The sequence below is a fragment of the Somniosus microcephalus genome, chromosome 9, assembly GCF_052327205.1.
Source record: "Somniosus microcephalus isolate GS21.2 chromosome 9, FLI_Smic_1.0, whole genome shotgun sequence".
Classification (NCBI taxonomy): Eukaryota; Metazoa; Chordata; class Chondrichthyes; order Squaliformes; family Somniosidae; genus Somniosus; species Somniosus microcephalus.
This window is the reverse complement of record NC_140995.1, coordinates 60,919,968-60,936,312: the sequence shown is the minus strand read 5'-3', so window position 1 is coordinate 60,936,312 and position 16,345 is coordinate 60,919,968. Positions and strand designations below refer to the sequence as shown.

General features: G+C 45.6%; 1 protein-coding gene across 5 annotated transcripts in view; it reads right to left on the bottom strand.

Annotated features, from left to right (window-relative positions):
* extl3 (exostosin-like glycosyltransferase 3) overlaps nt 1-15,936 on the bottom strand; it is a 104,910-nt gene extending 88,974 nt beyond the window's left edge. Inside the window, exon 1 of one of the 5 annotated variants that reach the window (XM_085996656.1) lies at nt 15,691-15,936. The gene's annotated coding sequence lies outside the window, so the exon portion shown is untranslated. Of the gene's footprint in view, nt 1-15,401; nt 15,605-15,690 lie in introns of those variants that run through there. The other 4 variants (XM_085996655.1, XM_085996654.1, XM_085996652.1 and 1 more) reach the window with 4 other exon arrangements.
* Between the last annotated feature and the right edge of the window lie 409 nt (nt 15,937-16,345).

Below are 16,345 nucleotides of genomic sequence, written 5' to 3'. Positions count from 1 at the left end.
AATTGGGGCGTCACATTTGCGGTTTTCCAATCCACTGGGACCTCTCCAGAATCCAGGGAATTTTGGTAGATTGCAACCAATGCATCCACTATCTCGGCAGCCACTTCTTTTAAGACCCTAGGATGCAGGCCATCAGGTCCAGGGGACTTCTCCATCTTTAGTCCCATTATTTTACCAAGTACTTTTTCTCTAGTGATAGCGATTGTTTTAAGTTCCCCCCTCCCTATAGCCCCTTGATTATCTATTATTGGGATTCTTTTAGTGTCTTCTACCGTGAAGACCGGTACAAAATATTTGTTCAAAGTCTTCGCCATTTCCCGGTTTCCCATTATTAATTCCCCAGTCTCATCCTCTAAGGGACCAACATTTACTTTAGCTACTCTCTTCCTTTTTATATATCTGTAGAAGCTCTTACTGTCTGTTTTTATATTTCTTGCTAGTTTACTCTCATAATCTCTCTCTATTATTTTTTTAGTCATCCTTTGCTGATTTCTAAAAAAAATTTAGATCGTCTGGCCGACCACTAATCGTCACAACATTGTTTTCAATTTGATACCATCCTTTACTTCCTTTGTTAGCCACGAATGGTTCATCCTTCTCTTAGAGTCTTTTCTTCTCACTGGAATACATCTTTGCTGAGAGTTATGAAATATCTCCTTAAATGATTGCCTCTGCTTATCTACCGTCTTACCCTTTAATCTATTTTCCCAGTCAATTTTAGCCAACTGTGCCTTCACACCTTTGTAATTGCCTTTAAGTAAGTTCAGGATATTGGTTTGAGACCCAATTTTCTCACCCTCAAACTGAATTTGAAATTCTATCATGCTATGATCACTCTTTCCTTTGATCCGCTATGATCCTTTACTATGAGATCATTAATTAATCCTGTCTCATTACACAGTACCAGATCCAAGGTAGCCTGCTCCCTGGTTGGTTCCACAACGTATTGTTCTAAGAAACCATCCCGAATGCACACTATCAACTCTTCCTCAAGGCTACCTTGGCCAATTTGATTTGTCCAATCAATATGAAGATTAAAATCGTCCATGATTATTGCAGTGCCTTTCTTACAAGCCTCTATTATTTCTTGATTTATACTGTCCTACAGTGTGGCTACTGTTTGGGGGCCTGTAGACCACTCCCACCAGTGACTTCTTACCCTTAATATTTCTTATCTCCACCCAAACTGATTCTATGTCCTGATCTTCTAGGCCAATATCATTTCTCACTACTGCACTGATCTCATCCTTTATTAACAGAGCTATCCCACCACCTTTTCTTTTCTGCCTATCCTTCCGAAATGTCAAATACCCCTGAATATTCAGTTCCCAGCCTTGGTCACCTTGCAACTTCGTCCCTGTAATGGCTATCAGATCAGACCCATTTATTTCTAATTGTGCCGAGAACTCATCTATCATGTTACGAATGTTGCATGCATTCAGATAAAGAGCTTGTAATTTTGTCTTTTTACCATTTTTCCCTACTCTGGCCCTATTTGCTGGTGCACTCTTATACGCTTTGTCCCTTCCTGTCACACTCTGGTCATCATTATCCCTATCACGACCCTGCAATATTGCCTTCTCCTTTCTCTTTGACGTATTAAATTTCCGCTCACCTGAACCCTCTCCTCCACTATTTAGTTTAAAGCCCTAGTTATTCGATTCGCCAAGACACTAATCCCAGAATGGTTCAAGTGAAGCCTGTCCCAACGGAACAGCTCCCTCTTACCCCAGTACTGGTGCCAGTGCCCCATGAATCGAAACCCATTTCTCCCACACCAATCTTTGAGCCACGCGTTCATCCCTCTGATCTTATTTACCCCATGCAAATTTGCTTGTGGCTCCGGTGGTAATCCAGAGATTATTACCTTTGTGGTTCTGCTTTTTAATTTAGCCCCTAGCTGCTCATACTCCCTCAGCAGAACCTCTTTCTTTGTCCTACCTATGTCATTGGTACCTACGTGGACCACGACAACTGGATCTTTCCCCTCCCACTCAAAGTTTCTCTCCAGCCCAGAGGAGATGTCCTTAACCCTGGCACCAGGCAGGCAACACAGCCTTCGAGACTCATGCTCTCAGCTGCAGAGAACAGTATTTATTCCCCTAACTATACTGTCCCCCACCACTACATTTCTTTTTACTCCCCCCACTTGAATGGCCCCCTGTACCACGGTGCCGTGGTCAGTTCGTTCATCCTCCCTGCAGTCCCTGCTCTTGTCCACACAGGAAATTTCAGTGGGTTGAGAACGGATCTGGCCTGGGTAAATTGGAATCAAAGATTGGCAGACAAAACTGTAACCAAACAATGGGCTGCCTTTAAAGAGGAGATGGTTCAGCTACAGTCGAGGTACATTCCCACGAGGGGGAAAATTAGGGCAACTAAAGCCAGAGCTCCCTGGATAACGAAAGAGATAGAGAGTAAGATGAAGCAGAAAAAGAGTGCGTATGACAGATGTCAGGTTAAGAATACCAGTGAGAATCAGGCTGAATATAGAAAGTTCAGAGAGGAAGTGAAAAAGAAAATAAGAGGGCCAAAGAGATTATGAGAATAGATTGGCAGCTAACATAAAAGGGAATTCAAAAGTCTTCTATAGGCATATAAATAATAAACGGGTACTAAGAGGAGGGGTGGGGCCAATTAGGGACCAAAAAGGAGACCTATACATAGAGGCAGAGGGCATGGCTGAGGTACTAAATGAGTACTTTGCATCTGTCTTCACCAAGGAAGATGCTGCCAAAGTCATAGCGAAAGAAGGTAGTGGAGATACTATATGAGGTAAAAATTGATAAAGATATACTAGAAAGGCTGTCTGTACATAAAGTTGATAAAGTCACCAGGTCCAGATGGGATGCATCCTAGGAGGAAATCGCAGAGGTACTCACCATAATCTTCCAATCCTCCTTAGATACAAGGGTGGTGCCAGAGGACTGGAGAATTGCAAATGTTACACCCTTGTTCAAAAAAGGGTGTAACAGGATAAACCCAGCAACTACAGGACAATCAGTTTAATGCCGGTAGTGGGGAAGCTTTTAGAAACGATAATCAGGGACAAAGTTAACAGTCAGTTGGACAAGTGTGGATTAATTAAGGAAAGCCAGAACTGATTTGTTAAAGACAAATCATGCTTAACTAACTTGATCGAGTTTTTTGATGAGGTAACAGAGAGGGTTGATGAGGGCAATGCAGTTGACGTCATGTACATGGACTTCCAAAAGGCGTTTGATAAAGTGCCACATAATAGGCTTGCCAGCAAAGTTGAAGCCCATGGAATAAAAGGGACAGTGGCAGCATGGATATGAAATTGGCTAAGTGACAAGAAACAGAAAGTAGTGGTGAATGGTTGTTTTTCAGACTGGAGGAAACAGTGGTGTTCCCCAGGGGTCGGTACTCGGACCACTGCTTTTCTTGATATATATTAATGAGTTAGACTTGGGTGTACAGGGCACAATTTCAAAATTTGCAGATGACACAAAACTTGGAAGTATAGTGAACAGTGAGGAGGATAGTGGTAGACTTCAAGACAGACAGGCAGGCTGGTGAAATGGGCGACACGTGGCAGATGAAATTTAACACAGAAAAGTGCGAAGTGATAAATTTTGATAGGAAGACTGAGGAGAGGCAATATAAACCAAAGGGCAGAAGGGTCGAGAACCAGACGACACAGGTGATTGGCAAAAGAACCACAGGCGACATGAGGAAAAACTTTTTTACGCAGCGAGATGTTAGGATCTGGAATGCACTGCCTGAAAGGGTGGTGGAGGCAGACTCAATCGTGGCTTTCAAAAAGGAATTGGATAAGTACCTGAAGGAAAAATTGCAGGGCTACGGGGAAAGGGCGGGGGAGTGGGTCTAGCTGAAGTGCTCTTGCAGAGAACCGGCATGTGCTTGATGGGTCGAATGGCCTCCTTCTGTGCTGTAACCATTCTATGATTCTATGAAAAATCTGGTATCAGTAAAAGTGACATGAAGCTGTCGGATTGTCTTAAAAACCCAACAGGTTCACTGATGTCATTTAGGGAATGAAACCTGCCGTCCTTATCCGGTCTGAGCCTATACATGACTCCAGTCCCACACCAACCTGGTTGACTCTTAACTGCCCTCTGAAGTGGCCTAACAAGTCACTCAGTTGTATCAAACCACTACCAGGGGTTCAAGATGGCCACCACCACCTTCTCAGTGCAACTCGGGATGGGCAATAAATGGCAGCCTTCCACATCCAGCAACGCCCACATCCCGAGAATGTTTTTTTTAAATAACTGTATACAGTATGACGTAGAGTTGGAGATCAGTTACTCACGCGCACACATCACCTAAACTGACACATACTCTTCTTATGCACTTGTAATTCAGGCCGTGTCAACTATTCCTCCACATCTTATACTAAACTCTCAACAAAAAAAAGCAGCGCACCTCAGCTGCTGATACAATCTCTTGTCTCAAGTTTGTTGCTAAAACAGAACAGGATCTTGACCTGTTGCTAATTTTCCACTATCAGGAAAACATTCAACCTCATAAGATAGATCGGGCTGCTGGCACAGATGATATCCACCTGGGCCCTTAAAGGAGATAGGACAGGTGCTGTGCGATTCCCTTGCCCATATCATTATGGTCCTTTGGAGTCAGGGGTTGTTCCCCTAGACTGGAAAGAGACTAATGTTCCAATTTTTAAAAAGGGGGATAACAGAGCCAGGTAACTATAGGCCCATTAGCTTAACGTCAGCAATAGGGAAGATGCTCAAAGGTATCATTAGAGATGCCCTATATGACCACAGATAGAGAAGATCTCATCAGGGATACTCAACAAGGCTTTCGGAAAAGAAGGTTGTGCATGACCAGCCTGATTAAATTGTTTGAAGACGTCACCAGGATGAGGGTAACCTGGTTAAACATTGTCTACCTGGAGTCACAGAAAGCCTTTGATAAGGTACCGCACAAGAGGCTTCTCTGTGAGATAGATTCTTTGGGATTAGTGGTAATCTGCTGTGGTGGACTGAGAATTGGCAGAATGACCTCGGGCAGAAAGTTGTAGTCAATGGATTTGGATCTGGTTACCAGTGGAGTCCCGCAGGGATCGAGGCTGGGACCGTTGCTATTTACATTGATGATCTAGACGTAGGGGTCGGGGGAATGAACTGTAAGTTTGCAATCAATACCAAGATATGAGAGAGTCAGGACTGTAGAGGATGCTTGACTACTGCAGGCAGCTCTGGGTGAGTTGGGGGATTGGGCCCATGTTTGACAAATGATGTTTAACATAGAAAATGTAGTGTCATGCACATGGGCAGGTCAAATGCTAAACATACATACACCCTACAGGGAAAAGAATTAAAGTCAGGTGAGAGAGAGATCTAGGTGTTTTAGCCTTAAGGTCTGTGACCAATACTGTGAAGCGATAGCCAAAGCAAAGAGTTCTAGGATGTATTCACAGGACAATTCATAGTGAGAAGGAAAATTTAACAAAAACATATTTTTTTTTTTTTAAAAAGGAGAAACAGGGAAAAAAAGGAAATAAAGATTTTTTAATAATGGCTAGTTAGTAACCATAGACAGTGGTTCTAAAACTTTTCTGTGTAGCGAATCCCAAACAAATATTGATATATTCCAAGGACCCTGTCGCAACATCCAAAAGACAAGTGTCAGCTGCTCAAAAGGAACACAGTGTTACCATTACACAAAACATTTCTATTATTCAAACATATACAGCAACAGATATAGCAAGTCAACAAACACACAAATCTGATGATGGACAGAGAGAAATGTGATGACCTCATCAACCCTGGGATTCGTAGGAGGAGGCCATTCAGCCCCTCGAGCCTGTTCCACCATTCAATTAGATCACGGCTGATCTGTATCTTAACTCCATTTACCCGCCTTTGCTCCATATCCCTTGATATCATTACCCAACAAAAATACAGCTGCCTTAAAAATTTCAATTGACTTCCAGCATCCACAGCCTTTTGGGGTTTTGGGGGGGGGGGGGGGGGCGGGGGTGGTTTCCAGATTTCCATGACCCTCTGTGAGACAAACTGCTTCCCGATTTCACTCCTGAACAGCCTAGCTTTAATTTTAAGGTTATGCCACCTTGTTCTGGATTCCCCCACCAGAGGAAACCATTTCTCTCTATCTATCCTATTGAATCCCTTTATCACTTTAAATACCTCGATTAGATCACCCCTCAACCTTCTAAACTCAAAGGAATACAAACCAAGTTTAACCAAATTATCCTCACAATTTTACCCTCTAAGCCCTGGTATGATTCTGGTGCATCTGCACCCCCTCCAAAGTCAATCTATCCTTCCTGAGGGGCAGTGCCCAAAACTGAACACCGTACCGTACCCAGATGGGGTCTGACCAAGCCACTGTACAACTGAAGCATCACTTCCTCATTTTTGTATTCCAACCCTCGGAGATAAAGGCCAACATTCCATTAGCCTTGTCTTTGACTGCTTTTTGTACCTGTGCACTAGCTTTTAGCGATTTGTGTACATGGACAACCAAATTCCTTTGCTCCTCCACAGCTCCTAGTCTCTCACCATTAAGAAAACATTCCGAATTGTCTTCATTCAAGGTTCCTCGTTTGAAAGCCAATGGCTATGATAAAATGTGCTTCATATATTATGCAACAATGAAGCCAACATTAGCACTGATTTAGCAACATTAACATTCTACTACATGAAGCACAGAAATGATCTTCCTGAAGTAAAATCTTAAAGCAGAGGCTGGCATAGAGGATGGACAATAGTCAGGAGCGGGTGATACACCCAAAGGTTTGTGACTATTAAATGAGCATTCAAGCTGTATCAAGTGAATTAACAATTATCAGATCATTCTGGCTGTGTCCTTCAATAAACTAGGCCTTCTGGGATTCCCGAGAACTGAGCAGGCAGAATTAATTATCATAAATTAGTCACATTTCAGGCTGTTATTTTGTGCCACTAGCCATTTTATTCCAGGTTTTTCACAGCTGTGAAATATCAACTAACTGGAGTCAAACAGAGACAGAGAATTCTCCTTTACTGCTGAAACACTGACCAATTGAACCACTCGCAGAGATTCCAGACAATTAGCATGCAGTCATGTGGCACTACTCATACTACATTAAAGATCCTATGTCCGTGTGTACTTCCTGTCAACTTTTCTGATTATACATTTCAATGCCCATATTTGTAATGGAAACTACCTACAGTATATAAACTTGTCACACTGTATTACAGCCTCCTGCTAGTGGTGGTGCTGCAGCAACTCAGTTTGTGTCTCCTAGCTCCTCAGTCTTCTCCTTAAAGCAACATAGCTTTACTGCTTCCCAAATTGCTGTACATTTTGTTATTTAACTATAAACTCCTTTGTAACTTACTCCAGCCCTACAACCCTCCAAGATCTCTGCACACCTCCAATTCTGGCCTCTTGCGCATCCCCGATTGCCATCGCTCCACCATTGGTGGCCAAGCCTTCAGCCGACTAGGCCCTAAGCTCTGGAATTCCCTCCCTAAACATCTCCGTCTCTCTACCTCTCCTCCTTTAAGTTGCTCCTTAAAACCTATTTCTTTGACCAAGCTTTTGGTCACCTGTCCTATTATCTCCTTATGTGGCTCAGTGTCAATTTTTGTTTGATAATGCTCCTGTGAAGTGTCTTGGAACGTTTTACTCAGTTAAAAGGTGCTATATAAACACAAGTTGTTGTTAAATAAGGCAAAGCTTTGGTTTTGTTAGAGTCTCAATTTGAGTTTTACATAGAACAGAAGATAACCAGGACAATGTAAAGAAGAGTTGGAGAGGATAAGGGAGTGAATTCCAGAGATTAAGGCCCAGGCAGCTGAAGGCACGGCCACCAGTGGTACAGCGATTAAAATTGGGGATGCGCAAGAGCCCAGAATTGGAGGAGCACAGAGATCCGAGGGTTGTAAGGAGGTTACAAAGAGACCATGGAGGGATTTGAACACAAGGATGAGAATTTTTAATTCGAGGCATTGCTGGACCTGGTGCCAATGTAGGTCAGCAAGCACAGGGGGTGATGAGTGAACAGGACTTGGTCTCTTGTACAATTTTCAATTTTATTTTTTTTAGAATCATAGAATGGTTACAGCACAAAGGAGGCCATTTGGCCTATCAAGCCCGTGCCGGCTCTCTGCAAGAGCACTTCAGCTAGTCCAAACTCCCCCACCCTTTCCCCGTAGCCCTGCAAATTTTTTTCCTTCAGATACTTATCCAATTCCCTTTTGAAAGCCGTGACTGAATCCGCTTCCCCAACCCTTTCAGGCAGTGCATTCCAGATCATAACCACTCACTACGTTAAAAAGTTTTTTCTCATGTCGCCTTTGGTTCTTCTGCCAATCACCTTAAATCTGTGTCCTCTGGTTCTCGACCCTTCCGCCAATGGGAACAGTTTCTCTCTACGCTGTCTAGACCCCTCATGATTTTGAACACCTCTATCAAATATCCTCTCAACCTTCTCTGCTCTAAGGAAAACAACCCTAGCTTCTCTAGTCTATCCACGTAACTGAAGTCCCTCATCCCTGGAATCATTCTTGTAAATCTTTTCTGCACCCTCTCTGAGGTCTTCACATCCTTCCTAAAGTGCGGTGCCCAGAATTGGACACAATACTCCAGTTGAGGTCAGATCAGTGTTTTATAAAGGTTCATAACTTCCTTGCTTTTGTACTCTATGCCTCTATTTATGAAGCCCAGCATCCTGTATGCTTTTTTAACCACTTTCTCAACCTGCCCTGCCACCTTCAATGATTTGTGCACACATACCCCCAGGTGTCTCTGTTGATGCGCCTTCTTTAGAATTGTACCCTTTAGTTTATATTATCTCTCCTCGTTCTTCCTACCAAAATGTATCACATCGCACTTTTCTGCATTAAATTTCATCTGCCACGTCTCCGCCCATTCCACCAGCCTATGTCGTCTTGAAGTCTATCACTATCCTCCTCACTGTTCACTATACTTCCAAATTTTGTGTCATCTGCAAATTTTGAAATTGTGCCCTGTACACTCAAGTCTAACTCATTAATATATATCAAGAATAGTTGTGGCCCGAGTACCGACCCCTGGGGAACACCACTGTATACCTTCCTCCAGTCCGAAAAACAACCGTTCACCACTACTCTCGGTTTCCTGTCACTTAGCCAATTTCATATCCATGCTGCCACTGTCCCTTTTATTCCATGGGCTTCAACTTTGCTGCCAAGCCTATTATGTGGCACTTTATCAAATGCCTTTTGGAAGTCCATGTACATCACATCAACCGCATTGCCCTCATCAACCCTCTCTGTTACCTCATCAAAAAACTTGATTCAGTTTGATCAGTTACTGACGCAGGTGGCAACAAAAAATATAAATGAGGTGGCACAAAGAATGACATAAAAAAGTATTTTCCCCTCAGACTGCTGTGTACACAAATGACTGATGTTATTTTTGGCCAAGGGTAGGTGTGAGAGCCATCCGACCATCCATTTACACAGCCCAGTAGTTCCACTGTTTACAATGCTGGCCTGAAGGAACTTCTTTCCCCCCCACCCCAAAACAGCTGCCAAGCTCCAGAGCCAGAAAACTTCCATCAGTGTGCATGTAGAAGAGGTCAACTTTAGGAAGAAAATCCCACGGCCGTGACAACTGAAGGAGAGGGAAGTGGGGACGGGAGATGGGAGAGCCAACACACAGTACGCTGGACTCAGAAGAACGGTTGGAGGGCGTGAGCTTAGATGTAGGACCAGGGGAGCTTCCGACATTGCAGCACTCACTCAGTACTGCCCCTCTGACAGAGCAGCACTCCCTCAGTGCTGCACTGGGAATGCCAGCCTGGATTATGTGTTCAAGTTCCTGTAATGGGACTTGAACCCATGACCGTCTAACTCAGGTGAGAATGTTGGCACCGAGTCACTGGGAGCAGTGACGGTGGGAGTAATGAGAAGCCTCCTGGCTCAAGAGTGAGGTGCAATTTTGGCATTAAAATATTTGTAAGGAGGTGGTTAATCATGCAGCGGAAATGAAAATAGCAAGGGTTATGCAAATCATGCTATACATGCTAGGACAGCAAACAGTATATAGAGGAAGGAAATTCCATGTGCCAAATCACTGTCTCAAGACACACTGCTCTCCTGTTTAAATACTAAACCAGCAAGTAGCCAGAAGTTAACTGCGTGCAACAGATTGGGGGACGGGGGTTGTGACAGCCATAAAACCACTCAATCTTCAGGAAGTTATGGTTTGGGCAGGAGAGCTTGTGGCTATCAAGAACTAGAGGAGAGTGCTGAACTTGTGCTAAGTACCGTAATATTCAGGTATTTCATGACTTGCAGGATGTCACATCATAATTAGTAATACACATGACCATAACACAGTATCTAATGACAAACGGAAAAAGGTGCTTACTCATAATATGCGATCTAGAAAAGGACAAAAGCACCACGCACATGGGAACACCACCACTTCCAAGTTACACAGCATTTCAACTTGGAAATATATCACCGTTCCTTCATCGTCGCTGGGTCAAAATCCTGGAACTCCATGGGACGGGGTGGGCAATAAATGCCCCTCTTGCTCGCAACACCCATACCCCAAGAATGTTTTTTCTTTTAAATCTGCCCTATACCCAGAGCAAGGAGATCCCAAAGCAGATTTGAGCTGAATCTCAGCAGCACAATCTATGGCACCAACTATCAATCGCCACACATGATCAGGAATAAGCAATGACATGCACCCCTGGGCATTCTGATAGGAATGCTGAGGAGGAAGCACAAGGTGAACACTAAAACTGAACATTGGTGATGAAGGGACACCACTGGTGGAGGTTGGTGAAGGGGCATCTGATGTGGAGCAGGGTGTAGCGTGCTTTGTGCCACCCTTGAACTGCATGTTGATGGATCTTTAGTTGGCTGGCTTTAACACTGAAACTACCACAGCCTGTACTAAAGAGTTACTTGCCCCAGGCAAAGCAGTGGGAGAAGGTACCATTGGGTACGGTAGCATAGTAGTAATGTAACTGGGCTAGTAATCCAGAGACGCGAGTAAAATCCCACCACGGCAGCTGGAGAATTTAAATTCAGTTAATTAAATAAAACAGGAATAAAAAGCTAGCATCAGTAATGGTAACTATGAAACTACCGGATTGTCGTAAAATCCCATCTGGTTCACTAATGTCCTTTAGGAAGGGAAATCTGCCGTCCTTACCTGGTCTGGCCTATATGCGACTCCAGACTCTTAACTGCCCTCTAAATCACAATAAGAATAAAACCGGATGGACCACCTGGCATCAAACTTGGCACCGGCTACAGACACGGCAGCGGCACACACCAGCCCAGTCGACCCTGCAAAGTCCTCCTCACCAACATTGGGGACTTGTGCCAAAATTGAGAGAGCTATCAAGCAACAGCTAGTCAAGTAACTGCCTGACATAGTCATACTCACAGAATCATACCTTTCAGCCAATGTCCAACCGGCACTACCACTGTGCTAAATGGGATAGATTCAGAACAGATCTAGCAGCTCAAAACTGGACATCCATGAGGCACTGTGAGCCATCAGCAGCAGCAAAATTGTATTCCACCACAATCTGTAACCTCATGGCCTGGCATATCCCTCACTCTACCATTACCATCAAGCCAGGGGACCAACCGTGGTTCAATAAGGAGTGTAGAAGAGCATGCCAGGAGCAGCACCAGGTGTACCTAAAAATGAGGTGCCAACCTGGGGAAGCTGCAACACAGGATTATATGCATGCTAAAAAGCAGGAGCAACATGCTATAGACAGGGCTAAGCGATCCCACAATCAACAGATCAGATCAAAGCTCTGCAGTCCTGCCACACCCAGTCGTGAATGGTGGTGGACCATTAAACAACTAACTGGAGGAGGAGGCTCCATGAATATCCCCATCCTCAATGATGGTGGAGCCCTGCACATGAGTGCAAAGACAAGGCTGAAGCGTTTGCAACCATCTTCAGCCAGAAGTGCTGAGTGCATGATCCATAGCGGCCTCCTCCTAAGGTTCCCACCATCACAGAAGCCAGTCTTCTGACAACTCGATTCACTCCACATGATATCAAGAAACGGCTGAGTGCACTGGATACAGCAAAGGCTATGGGTCCCGACAACATCCCGATTGTCATGCTGAAGACTTGTGCTCCAGAACTAGCCGTGCCTCTAGCCTAGCTGTTCCAGTACAGCTACAACACTGGCGTCTATCATTAGGTACGGAAAACTGCCCAGGTATGTCCTGTCCTCAAAAAGCAGGACAAATCCAATCCGGCCAATTACCACCCCATCAGTCTACTCTCAATCATCAGCAAAGTGATGGAAGGTGTCATCGACAGTGCTATCAAGCAGCAATTACTCACCAATAACCTGCTCACTGATGCCCAGTTTGGATTCTGCCAAGACCACTCGGCTCCCGACCTCATTACAGCCTTGGTCCAAACATGGACAAAGGAGCTGAATTTCAGAGACGAGGTTAGAGTGACTGCCCTTGACATCAAGGCAGCATTTGACAGAGTGTGGCATCAAGGAGCCCTTGTAAAACTGAAGTCAATGGGAATTGGGGGGAAAACTCTTCACTGGCTGGAGTCATACCTAGCACAAAGGAAGATGGTTGTGGTGGTTGAAGTTTAATCATCACAGCTCCAGGACATCGCTGCAGGAGTTCCTCAGGGCAGTGTCCTAGGCCCAACCATCTTCAGCTGCTTCATCAATGACCTTCCCTCCAACATAAGGTCAGAAATGGGGATGTTTGCACAGTGTTTAGTGCCATTCACAACTCCTTGGATAATGAAGCAGTCCATGCCCGCATGCAGCAAGGCCTGGACGACGTTCAGGCTTGGACTGATAAGTGGCAGGTAACATTCACGCCACACAAGTGCCAGGCAATGACTATCTCTAACAAGCGAGAGTCTCACCACCGCCCATTGACATTCAACGGCATTACCATCGCCGAATCCCCCACCATCAACATCCTGGGGGTCACCATTGACCAGAAACTTAACTGGACCAGCCACATAAATACTGTGACAATAAGAGCAGGTCAGAGGCTCGGTATTCTGCGGCAAATGTCTCACCTCCTGACTCCCCAAAACCTTTCCACCACCTACAAGGCACAAGTAAGGAGTGTGATGGAATACTCTCCACTTGCCTGGATGACTGCAGCTCCAACAACACTCAAGAAGCTCAACACCATCCAGGACAAAGCAGTCTGCTTGATTGGCACCCCATCCACCACCTTAAACATTCACTCCCTCCACCACCAGCGCACCATGGCTGCAGTGTGTACCTTCTACAAGATGCACTGCAGCAACTCATCAAGGCTTCTTCGGCAGCACCTCTCAACCTCGCGACCTCTTCCACCCAGAAGTACAAGGGCAGCAGGTGCATGGGAATACCACCACCTCCAAGTTCCCCTCCAAGTCACACACCATCCTGACTTAGACGTCAGGCGGCTCACCACCACCTTCTCAAGGGCAATTAGGGATGGGCAATAAATGCTGGCTTTGCCAGACGCCCACATCCCATAAACAAATTTTTAAAAAGGTCCGAGGCTCGTGCAGTCCAACTCCAGGTCTGCACTGACATGAAGGAGCAATTATCTGCACTGCAGCCTGTCACTGAGGATACAGCAACACCAAAGGCACCTGCAGTTATAGCCTGAGTTACAAAGGTTATAGGCACAGTGTAAGTATCTCTCATAAATGTAGTGTCAGTCGTGGCTTTGTGGTAGCACTCTCTCATCTGAGTGAGAAGGTTGTGGGTTCGAGCCCCACTCCAGTACTTAAGCACAAAATCCAGGCTGACACTCCCAGTGTAGTACTGAGGGAGTGCTGTGCTGTGCTGTCGGAGGTGCCTTCTTTCGAATGAGACATTAAACCTTCTTGGGTAGATGTAAAAGATCCCATGGCACTATTTCAAAGAGAAGGCGAGTTCTCACCAGTAATATTGAGCCCTCAACCAACATCACTTCAAAGAGACATTATCTGGTCATTATCACATCACTGTTTGTGGGCGCTTGCGGCGCGCAAATCGGCTGCCGCGTTTTCTGCAATACAACAGTAACTACGCTTCAAAAGTACTTCAATGACTAAAGCATTTTGGGACGTTCTGGAAAGGCACTGCATAAATGCAAGTCTTAATAAATAATCGCACTACCGTTACAGATGTTTATGGGTACTCTGAAGTCCTGGGGAGGAGTGACAGCGGGGCTTCAAGTCTCGGAGAATGGTTGTGGCCAAACATGTGGGAGAGATTTCGAGACCACTGTCCATACATAGTATTTATACAGCACAGAAACAGGCCATTCGGCCCAACAGGTCCATGCTCGGTGTTTATACTCCACTCGAGCCTCCTCCCACACTTCTTCATCTCGCCCTATCAGCGTATCCTTCTGTTCCTTTCTCCCTCATGTGTTTATCCAGCTTCCCCTTAAATGCATCTATGCTATTCACCTCAACTACTCCATGTGGTAGCAAGTTCCACATTCTCACCACTCTCTGGGTAAGGAAGTTCCTTCTGAGTTCCCTATTGGATTTATTAGTGCCTATCTTACATTTGAGGCCTCTAGTTTTGGTCTCCCGCACAAGTGGAAACATCCTCTCTACGTTTACCCTATTGAACCCCTTCATAATCTTAGTACGATAGCAAAATACTGCGGATGCTGGAAATCCAAAACAACAACAGAAATAACATTTTCTGTTGTTATCCCTTCATAATCTTGTCCTCCATCAGGTCACTGCTCAGTCATCTCTCTTCTACAGAAAAGAGCCCCAGCCCGTTCAGTCTTTCCTGATAGTTATAACCTCTCAGTTCTTGTAACATCCTTGTAAATCTTTTTTGCACCTTTTCCATCTCTATCATGTTATGTAATATGGAAATCAGAACAGTGCACAGTACTCCAAGTGTGGTATATACCACTACACCCATGTTCTGACAAAAATAAACTGCTGTGGATTATCCACCCACTGTTGTGCTAATTGGTACAAGTGATCCCGTTCGTTCAACTCAGTGATTGCAGGGTTTGGCATTGAGTAAAATATTTATTTGCCCATTAGATTGTGCAGCTATGAAATGCTGCACGAGTTGATCAGCAATGACCTTAGCCAGCAAAGAAAACAGCTCCACTCCACTAACTTTTGGCTGGTTAGCTGCTATTTGGAGATTCGGCAGACTAAGCAATATACTCTCGGTGTTACTCGCAGCGCCGATATCGCCACAGTTGGCCAACAGCTAACTCCAGCCCAGGAGCAATCACAAACCCAAACCAAGCAGGCAACGCAGGCAATCACCGAGCACTGGGGTTCGCCTGCCGGCTAACCCAGAAGCTTACATTTTTTAAAAATCGCCGATTCTAGAAAGCACCACAAGAAGTGATTTGGTGTTACGGTACAAAACACACACAAACAAACACGGATTGCGAGTTTACCTGGGGGGTGAGAAAGCCCAGGCCTCGAACATGACAAGAGACCGACTGCATTTCCCAAGCAATGGAGGAGCTGGGGAGCTACATCAGGGAGGCTCGCTGCAACACTGTATCCGACATTGTATCGGATAATGTATCGGATGTGTTGCAGCCAAAAGGAAGCCGCTGTAGCGACTTGCAACCGCTGCTCACAGGCCTGTGCCTAGGCACCAGTTCACGGCTGTGTTTCTCTCACACAACCTGCCTTAAACAACACAAAAAACACTGGATACAGAAAAACAAAATGACTTACATGTTCCGGGCCGTGCTCCTTTTTAAAGGCTTCAGTTCTTCTGTTTATTTTATATTTATTTTGTTAATGCACAACTGAAGCTTTTCTTCAATGAAAAAACAACACACTCAGACCAGTGGCTGGAGGAAATGCACTAAAAACTGCGCGCCCGCTTCCAGCCCCGCCGCATTGTTGGAGCCGCTCTCCACACAGGGCGCAGGGGCATTGTGGGAGCCGCCCGCCCCCTGCCGACCGCACTGCCCGCCAGCAGCCTCACCCCAACAGAGAGCACTGCCCGCCAGCAGCCTCACCCCAACAGAGAGCACTGCCCGCCAGCAGCCTCACCCCAACACAGCGCACTGCCCGCCAGCAGCCTCACCCCAACACAGCGCACTGCCCGCCAGCAGCCTCACCCCAACAGAGAGCACTGCCCGCCAGCAGCCTCACCCCAACACAGCGCACTGCCCGCCAGCAGCCTCACCTCAACACAGCGCACTGCCCGCCAGCAGCCTCACCCCAACACAGCACACTGCTCGCCAGCAGCTTCACCCCAACACAGCGCACTGCCCGCCAGCAGCCTCACCTCAACACAACGCACTGCCCGCCAGCAGCCTCACCTCAACACAACGCACTGCCCGCCAGCAGCCTCACCCCAACACAGCGCACTGCCCGCCAG